The sequence below is a fragment of the Rhinolophus sinicus genome, linkage group LG02, assembly GCF_036562045.2.
Source record: "Rhinolophus sinicus isolate RSC01 linkage group LG02, ASM3656204v1, whole genome shotgun sequence".
NCBI classification, from domain to species: Eukaryota; Metazoa; Chordata; class Mammalia; order Chiroptera; family Rhinolophidae; genus Rhinolophus; species Rhinolophus sinicus.
Window position 1 is genome coordinate 142,893,698 of NC_133752.1, and position 9,881 is coordinate 142,903,578.

The 9,881-nt window shown below is 41.7% G+C and overlaps 1 protein-coding gene across 2 annotated transcripts in view; it reads right to left on the reverse strand.

The window, feature by feature from the left end:
• Window positions 1-8,544, reverse strand: part of SLC16A7 (solute carrier family 16 member 7) — a 156,275-nt gene extending 147,731 nt beyond the window's left edge. The window contains exon 1 of one of the 2 annotated variants that reach the window (XM_019742386.2): window positions 8,165-8,544. The gene's annotated coding sequence lies outside the window, so the exon portion shown is untranslated. Of the gene's footprint in view, window positions 1-7,646; window positions 7,963-8,164 lie in introns of those variants that run through there. The other variant, XM_019742388.2, reaches the window with a different exon arrangement.
• Window positions 8,545-9,881: the final 1,337 nt, after the last annotated feature.

Consider the following 9,881-nt stretch of genomic DNA (forward strand, 5'->3'; position numbering starts at 1 on the left):
TTATTTTCTAAGCTTCCTAGATACTTGGTTCCAGATACTTCCTTCGAACAGTAAGGAAGCCTTATCATTCTGCTGACTCTATTTTTAACAGATCGAAACTCATTATAGTTGACTAGTCTTTTTTAACACTTCTCAAACTTCCTTCCTCTGCAATCTCTGAAAATCTACAACAGCAGTGAATATTTTAAACTACTAATATTGAAAATGCATATTGTGATGAATAGGTTCAAATCCAGACCCCTCTATTGACGTGTAACCTTGGGCAAGATCCTGAAACCTCTGTGCCCTGATCCCCTCATCTGTAAAATGAGGGTCATAAAGTGCTGAGGATTAAATTAGTTAAAATATGTAAAATGAACATGTAAAATGATGCCTAGCATATTGAAGTGTTCAATAAAGGCAAACTATTTTTACTCCAATGTTGTCTCTATAGATTTACCTAACAGCCACTTTTTTGGTCCAGTATTTATAAACTCATTTGTTATACACACGCAGCATGTTTGTTGTTTTACCTTTTAATCTACAAAGGTGGATCATTTTACTTTGTGGCTAATTTCTAATTGCAACCAAAATTTAAAGTAAGCTTTCCTTCTTTCCTTGCTTCCTTTTATTTATTCATTCATTACACTGAGGGCCACAGAGAGAAAATGTTCAATCATAAGGTAACCGTGGGTTCTTCTACAGGTACGTCCCTCCATACACCTTTATTCCTCACCGTCTGACTTCATCTGATGATATTGATAGCTAGCTGAGTTATGAACAAGAGTTCAGATGTTTATATTTATGAACAATCATTTCCATTCTGTACATTTCTGGAGTTTCCTAAACATAAATGCTTCCAAAAACACAGTGGCACTAAAAAAAAACCTTAATCAGGTCCTGTAAAGAACAGGTAGAAAAATGGAATGTGTTAGATTAATAGAGAAAATATAAGACATGTGAGCTGTCACCATATATGTACAGGCTGTCGATCAACCCAAAAAGGGATTTATTTTGTGTAGCCCCAGAAAGCTGAGTAAGGATCCTAGGTAGAAACAAGAATTGAGTCACAATTTTAACTGGCTTAAAGAGAACAGGCTGTCTCAGTGTACATACTTAAAATAAACAATAAATGATAGTTTATTGAAAATGCCGAAGAAATAATACACAAAAGGGGAAACAGATGTCCTCTAAGTTGCTTTCAATTCCATAATCCACCAAAGTGTTGAAGGATATGTAAATATGAATACATTATGATTGCTGACAACCAGAAATGTGTAGTATATGGAGAAACCAAAGATGTATACAAATACAACTATAATAAAATGTTTAACATGAATAAGACAGATTAAAAATAAATGCAATGTTACAAAAAGTTTAGGAACGCTTCTCTACAGATCCAGGGGCTTCAGAGGAAATGTGAAGGTGTTGTTTAAGCTCAGTGTGAAGATGAGGTTCAATTTAAACATGGACATGGCAGGAAGTTAGAGTATTTTAAGATGAAATAACAGTATGACGAACGGTATGGTGGCATGAAGATGAATGAGGCACAGGAGACAGTTCAATTTGATTTAAATATGATGCCCATGGGAGATAACCCTAAAAAAGCTTTTTGAAATAACAAAGACTGAAATATTGGTCCTCAGACCTAGGTAATGGGAGTCACCACAGTGTTACTTACGTGTAGGTAAGGGAGATATACTTCAGTTAGTGTATCTGGTGACACATACAGAATTAACTGGTACAGTGAGAGACTAGACATGAGAAGATCTGCTAAGAGACTACAACATGACTCTAGGCAGTATGTCAAAAGTGCCTAATTGTGGCAGCATCAAAAAAGAGGAAACTGGTGAAAGAAGTATTTTCGACCAATTGTCAGGTCTTAGCAACTGACTGTGAGACACAAGACCGGGGGGAGGAAGGGCCTCAAAAGCTTCAAGACTAGATGCAATAAACTAATAAGACCAATAAAAGCAATGGAGGCAACAGGAAGAAGGAAGACGGAAAGTTCAAAGGAGACCACAGGGTGCTGGTGGTGTCGGCCCCATGGTAAAGGGGAGATGTCCAGCAGGCATTTGGAAAGGTCAGCCTAGAGAGAGGCTGATAATGACTTGGGTGTTATTCCTACTGAAGTGAAAGCCAAGGCCAAAAGAGGATGAGCTTCACCAATCAACAGAATATATGCAAAAGAAAACTCCAAACAGAAACTGAGGAGCATGTAATTTAGTGAGTAGGAGGTGAAAGGAGAGCTGAAGAATGAGCTATAAATGAGCAGTCAGAAGTAAGAGAACAAAGAGCGCGTGGAAGCCAAAAGAGGAGTCTAAGAAGCAGCAGGTGACACAGGCTGTTGACCATTTAAAGCAAAGGCAGATTTGGAGCCTAGGAGGTCCATGGTAACATGATTAGTAAATGTTAATACTTATATATACAAGAAAGACCTTATTCATTCAACTCTAAGTATTTTTCACGAGATTTTCTTCTTCTTTTTTAATTAATTACTTTATTTATTTATTTATTTTATCCTTTGAAGGAAGAGCAAAATAATGTCTTATTTGAAGATACTCTGATCTCAAGGATAATTTCCTTAAACATTCTCAGTTTAATCCTATTGACCAATAGTTTTCAACCACAGCTAGTACCAGTCTTCCAAGGGCTATATTAAATGTAGGGGTATTTTAGGTAATTACAATGACTAAGGGAAAGCTATCAGCATAAGGAGGACAGGGGCCATAGATACTAAATGTCCTGCAAGGAAAGAGGCATTCCCATGCAATGAAGGTGAAGGTGTCCTGACAAAAATGCCAATGACGTCACCTGTTGAGAAACACTGTCACAGGATGCTGTTTATCACTAAATGCACTTTTTGCATATTTGAGAAGAATTGATAGAACTTCAGATTCAGAAATTTTAGAGAACCAATTTTAAAATAAGGTAAATACCATTGATATGTTATTGCTTAGAAGCTTTTCAAACAAATTCCTTTTAGTCTTATTGTTTATTCCCATCTAATCTAGTTCCAAAAGGAATAAGTTTTTAAGTAAAATATTTAATAGGGCACCTTCTTTTTGTAAATTATAATTATTACACATATTGGGTCTAACCAAAATATGAGTAGGGATCTAGATAATTAAGAATTCATGTCATTGTGTTATTAGTGAGGAAACAGCCAATGTTTGAAATAAAATGCTTTCTAAAACATACCAACATTTTAGATACATCTTTATTTATCTAAACAATTGCATGCTCTTGTGTTCACCACTCATACTAAATATTTTCAATTGAAAATTGCTGTTTTAAGGCCAAATATTACCAAAAATTAATCACCAGTTTAGATAATTGAACCACATAGACTTTTTTTGTGTGTGTGTAGGGGGGGGCTATCTTGATGGCACAAAACTTTTAACAAAAATATCTTTACACCAGCATTTTGTTGCTGTCACTCAAATGTCCTGTAAGAGTTTCCTAAAGTCATTTATGATTCAATGAATATTAATGAGAACATTTGCAAGACAGTTTTAGTAGTAGGACAGGAAAATCATTTTCAAAAATATACGCATCACTTATTAACATTGATACTTATGAATATGTTAAACATCTCTGGGGCACCACAGCACCCATTAGTTCAGTCCTAGTTTTATCATAGTCGATTTCAATTTGTTCAACTTGTGGTTGACTTTTTTCCAGTGTTCTTATCTATGAGTTTATACTTAAATGTACATACACCCTCTTGTTTACTAATTGCCAAACATGTGTGGTACAGGTTATTTCTTCCTCTAGACAATGATCCTTAATAGGCTACTCTCTCATATTATGATTGTAAGGTACAAGTAGACTAGGCATGTGGGCTCACCATTTAAGGGACCAATGGAGGAAACAAAGGGTTCTCTAAAAATTAAAAGAAAAAAAAAAGTTATATTACTTACTGAGAGATAGTGTGCAGTTGTTTTCTAACACATTTCCTAACTGCTTTCATCCCAAAAATGTTGAGAAAGCCTGTGACCAACCCAGATAGCTTCTCAGACAAGGAGTCCACTTAACGGTTTATTATGCAACCCAGCACTGTTTCAACATCTAATGGGGAAAGTTGGCATTTCAAAGGGTTCCCAAAATCAGTTAAAAGGAATAAACCAGTGATCCTTAAAACAACCTAACAGGCTTAAGGCCAAATATTTAACATCCAGCATTGGCTACCATGTACTGAGTCATGCCCATGCATGTGCTTGGCACAGTGCCAAGTGTTGCACAGGTATCATCTCATTTAATCTTTACAACCAGCGCATGAAATTGATTATGATCCTCTTTTTTATACATGAAGAAACTCAAACTCAGATTTAGAGAGGGTTTTTACACATGAAGAAACCAAGATTTAGAGAGATTTAGCGATGTGCCCAAGCTAGTAACTGGCAAAGCCAAGACCAGAACCCACGCAGGCCAGATTTCAGAGCTCTCTGCCCTGTCCTGACCTAGGACCTGTGTCCCACTGGAGTTCCCAGATGAATCACATGTGGTCTCTACTCCCAAGAACCATATAGAGAAGGAAGAGGGAATAATTACCCAAATAATTCTAATTCAGGTAAAATATAATAACTGGCCTAAGAGAAGTCCAGATCAAGTTACAAGACAGTTCAAATGAACAGAGATTACTTTAAAATAAGGGAGCCTGGAGTGGATATTTTCTGTGAGATGGATTGTGGGGAAGAAGGGGAATGAAGGGTGTAAAAAAACATAATTAGCATTGTTGCGTGCCATTCTATTTGTCAGGTAGAATGGAAGACACATTTGTTATCTTCTTCGGTTTTCACAAAAACCATACAAGTATTACCCCATGTGGCATGAAACAAACTCTGCCAGTGGCTTAACTAAAATTTGAACCCCAAAACTTCTGACGATAACATGTCCCCCTTCCCCCCCTCCTTGGTCCATGTTGAGGTTTCTTTTTTATCTTTATGGGGTATAGGCACCTTTGGCTAATTTGTCAGTCCAAAGAAAGAATGCTTTTCTAACTCGCACTTGATGACTAAATGACTAAATGCAGGCCAACTGTCCTGCCCCCAGGGCCAAGTCCCAGTGGGATTTCCCGACAGATTAAGAGCAGTAGGCAGGGAAGGAGGCTCGCTTTTCCTTTCTTCGCCTTCCCTCCACTTCTGTTTCCTTCCCTCCCTTCTTCCTTCGCTTATTCTATAATCAGTTCAGAATTATTCCATGCAAGGCACTGCACTGGGAATGGGAAACATGATAAAGTCCCCACTCTCACTGAGCTTCATGTGAGGCAGAAGCTGAACGACCTAGTGGGTAAAGCCAGACTGCCTGAGTGCTTGCCCCAACTCGGTCACTTACTGGCTGTGCTATTTGAGCAAGTTACTTTACTTTCCGTGCCTATATTCCTATTCCGTAAATACGGATATTGACAGACCGACCTCATAATGTTTTTAAAGAGATAAAAGGAGTTAATATACAGCAAGTGGTAGCACTGTGCCTGAAACATGGTGAGCATCATAGAGACATTATTATAGTGATACTCTGCTTGGGCTTCTCAGAGTGAGTAGATTAGTCTGTCCAAAGTCTGGAAGATATTGCAGCTCAGTCTCTTCCTCAAAAAGTAGAAATCAATTCATTAGCAAAGATAATCTTCAGGGAAGGAGTGTCCCCCCTTCTAACAAGAAGAAAATCCTCCATATCTGTTCATACAGGGTCATTCTCGATGGGCAAAGGAATGGGGCAGAACACACAGGTTTCTAACACAAGATCCCCTTCTCAAATTTGCCTTTTAGCATATCTTACAAACATTTATTAGACTGTTAAACCCCTTTCAAGCTATTTTGAATATATGTCTGTTCCATTGAGAAGGAAATTGAAGGCAAATAGGGTAGAAAGCAGATAATCTGATGACTAGATGTGAATTTTCTGAAAGCAGAATTCCAAGTTCATTCATCTTGATAACCACTGTGCAGTGTCTGGAATGGTTTTAGGAGTTTGAACATAGCTAGTCTCTGTTTTAGGTGTTTTTCATATACTTTATTTGTCACAACAGCACTTCATGGTAGGTACCGCCGATCCCATTTTATGGATAAGAAAAGCTGATGATGAGATTGTAAAATAAGTAATCTTACAAAAGTACAGAACTGAGCCTGAAATCTCTAAAGTGAATTATCCTTTTCCATGTGACTATCTCAAAAAAATGCTGGGTGAATGAATACAGAATTAAAAGCAAATGTAGGGTACTTCTTTTATTTCATATTCATGAACCAAAAATATGACTCTGGGTAAAGGATATTTCTTTAGGTCACTTTGCCCTCCTTCCTTCCAGTTAGGCTCAAGGCCAAGGACAAAAAGAGAAGCCAGATATTATAAGTGAGTAAATGCTTGTCTAGAAGTAAACAGCATTTATAGGAAGATGCACTAACTGGACATTGGGAAAGAGGGTGTTAAAATTTCAGATCACTTACCATTATGAAAAGCACTCCCTGAAAGAAAAAAGCAGTACCTAATTGCAAACTGTTGATGTGAATTTTGCAGGAAAACAAAAAACAGTTTTTGACTTTATGAGTTGTTATACAAGACACTGAGTTGCCTAAGGTAATAATCTTTCCCTTTCACTGAGATCATTCAATTGTCTGCTCACTTAGATTGTTTTAAATGCAATGTACTCAGAAGCAGAAAGTGGAGCTAGGATTGCTTCACCAGGGTTAAATAAGAGTCACCTTGCTCAAGCCTCATCTGCTCTCTCTGCAGCCACCACCCAGCTCAGATTTTTCAGCTGCATTCCCCCAAAGGCACACTTAGAATCCGTGGTTCCAATGACACAGCACATTCAAGCTAATGTGTCTGCTGTAGGTCTGCAACCCTCTTGAGCTCTCAGTTTGGGTGTAGCCATAAAGCACAGGGTGCCAGGAAAAGGCATCTAGTGCCCACTGCTTTCTCCTGCCCAATCTTTTTCACATCACCCTCATCATTGCCCGCGATTGCCCTCTGACGGGTCTCTTACTAGACCTGGTAAGGGAGGACATGAAATATTCGTTTCCCTACTACCACCAGCCTGCCCACACTCAATCCAGCACACTCGGTACTACCAGTTTCCTCCTCAGTACCACTCAGGAAGTGGAGGCAGAGACACTTGTAGAGGATTGCTCTACATTTTCTCTCGCATGGGTGTGTGTGTCTATATGTAATTTTAATATCCCTGGCATAGACCACAAAATGCCCTTGCCAGACGTACCGGGAAAGCGGCCTTGGTCATGACTGCCCTTGCCAGGTTAGTCTGCAATCCCCTTCGCGGAAGTAAGGGAGAAAAAGGGGGTGGAGAGAGCAGCTGCCTAGCAGCATCAGCCAGGAGGAGGCAGTTCGCACTTGATCCGCCTCTCCCGCTTCCCGCGCTACCTGGCCTGGCCTGGCGCCCCCGGCGTGGCGCAGCGGCCCAGGAAACCCAGTGAGAGCATGGGGCGCAGGCCCTCAGTCAAGTCTCGTTCCCCTGTGCTGGGGCGCAGGCTTTGGCCGCACACACCTTTCCATCCGCCTCCAACCCCGCCATGCTACCTGGGGACCGAAAAAGAAGGAAAACGACCTCCCTGGTACTTGGTCCCCTCCTCTCAAGCTCTACCAGCCGATCATCTGCGAAGAGAGAAGACATTCCCTACACACACACACACTCTTACAACCCCCAGTCCCACCTCGTGCTGCAGCCAGGCCATCCCGGGGTGTTTGCTGGCCCGGGGCGGGATGCTGGTGAGAAGAGCACCGGGAGCACGCAGGGCAGGAACCAGCCCTGGGAGACTCATGGGCAAGGAGAGGAGGAAGAATCAGAAGAGTCTCCTTGCAAAAACCCAGAAGTTGGGCACTTCCTGGCCGAAAGCACACGAGCGTGCGGGAGGCTCCTGGCCCGGGACCCCACGTCCTCCCTCACCGACGCGCGCGTGCCCCGAGCCCAGCTGCACCCCCGCGGCTCCAGTGCCATTCTCCGCGCGCAGGATGACGCGAGCTCTCCTCCAGAGGCAGCTTTGGGGTTTTTTGTCTATATAAGGGCTCGCTGGCAAACTGCGTTGGCGCGTCTGTCACAGGCGGGCCATTAATTTTTACACTGGCGTGCGGTTCCCGAGGCAGCCCGGTAGCAGACGCTCGCACGTCGCCTTCCTCTCCGCCGGCGCCTCCTCCTCGCCTCCTCCTCCCGGCCTCCCGGGGTGTACTTTACCTGGTCTCCGGCACAGGGTGGGCGCTGCAGCTCTCCGTTCACCCCTAGCTGCAGCCGATTCGCCTCGCTGTCACTGGGTGGTGAATGGAGTTATTTATTTATTTATGTCCCCTGACGTGTCCTCACCCGCTTGTGGAGGAGGAGGAGGCCCCAGGGAGAGGAGGCGCGGCTGCAGAGAGCGTTGTGGGTGCCCTGGAGCGCGCGCCACTCGCTTGGCGGGGTGGGGGTGGGGTGGGGGTAGGGGTGGGGTGGGGGTGGAGGGGTGGCGGGGTGGGGAGGGAGTGGTGGAGGAGGACTCGGGCCAGCGCCCTCGGCTTCGCAGGAGCCCCGCCAGCAGCGGCAGGTGGGACAAACTGCCGCCCAGCGACTCACGGAGGACTGAGCATGCTCCATATGTCACGCTGTAGACAGTTTATGACTTGGGTCACTCCACTTCAGGTTTTAATTTTGACCAAGAGAGAAAGCCAAAAGTCAGGTAGAGAGAGAAGTTGTTCAGATCAGTCCTGAGGCTTTATCCAAAGTACGCCGGAGCTTAACCTAGGAAGCAGGTGTACAGTAGCACTGTTTAGATACCTCAGGTACTTGTGCAACCTATAGGAAAGGAAAGCATGCAAAAGGAGAGAAGCCTGGCAGAGGCCAGGAAGACTAGAAGACTCCCTTTGTAGGTTGGCGGGAAAGTGATGGGCAATTTTTCAAATGAGTATTTTATGGGAGGGTTGAGGGGGGCATGAGGATGGCAGTGTTAGAGATTAGGCTTACCAACCAAATCATTTTAAGAGAAGAAATAAAATTGACACTAGGAGAGGAAATACATAGAAAATAGCACAAGAATTTGAAAATAGATAGGAAATTAAAATCATCTGTAAATGCTTTCATTTTTAGTTCCTCAAATTATTTCATTCTTCAAAGAAGGATTTAGTTCTCTGACATTAGTGCTAGGGATAATGATAACTTCAGTCATCAGTTTGGCTTATTATACCTTTATTTTTTTCCCCTCCCCTGTCTAGAACATGTTTCTTGGGGAAAATGGATAGAGGAAGAGCTGATTCTGTTCCTTTGATGTCTTTAAGGTTTAATAACTACTTAGAGGAAAAGAAACTATCCAGAAGAATAAACATGGGCTTGGACTTGAGAACTCATATTGCAGTTTTTTGTTTGTTTGTTTGTTTGTTGTCAATTTAACTGACCCTACTCCTCATTTATGCTTCTAAAGAGTGAAAAAAAATAAATGTTATGTTAATCCTAGATAATAATATAACTTTCTAGAAGCTATCCTTACTTATCCTAGAACTGAAATCATTTACAAGAAGCCAAGATAAGTTAGCTGAAATAATGAGAGCTTTGAAACCCAAAAGGCAAAGAATCAAAATGGTAATAATACCAAAAAATAAATAATTACACATATTAAGTGTGTGTGGGTTCAGAACAAGTCACCCCAAGATGTGCCTCTGAAGTATGCGGGTCATTTTGAGCTAACAACTTTAGCAGCTGGCTCAAAAGAAACTTCCGCCCCTCCCTTAACTACCTAGAACTTGAATTAGAAGCCTTGCCCATAATAAGAGATTATCAGATATAACCTCTTTTGGGCAAGATAAACTTCTATTTCCTAAATATCTGCTCTTATTATCAACCTTCAATGATCTTTTGAAACCCCCAAGGTATATTACCTCATCCCCAACTCAGGGTGTCTTATATACCTCAGTCCCCCTTTCTGTCT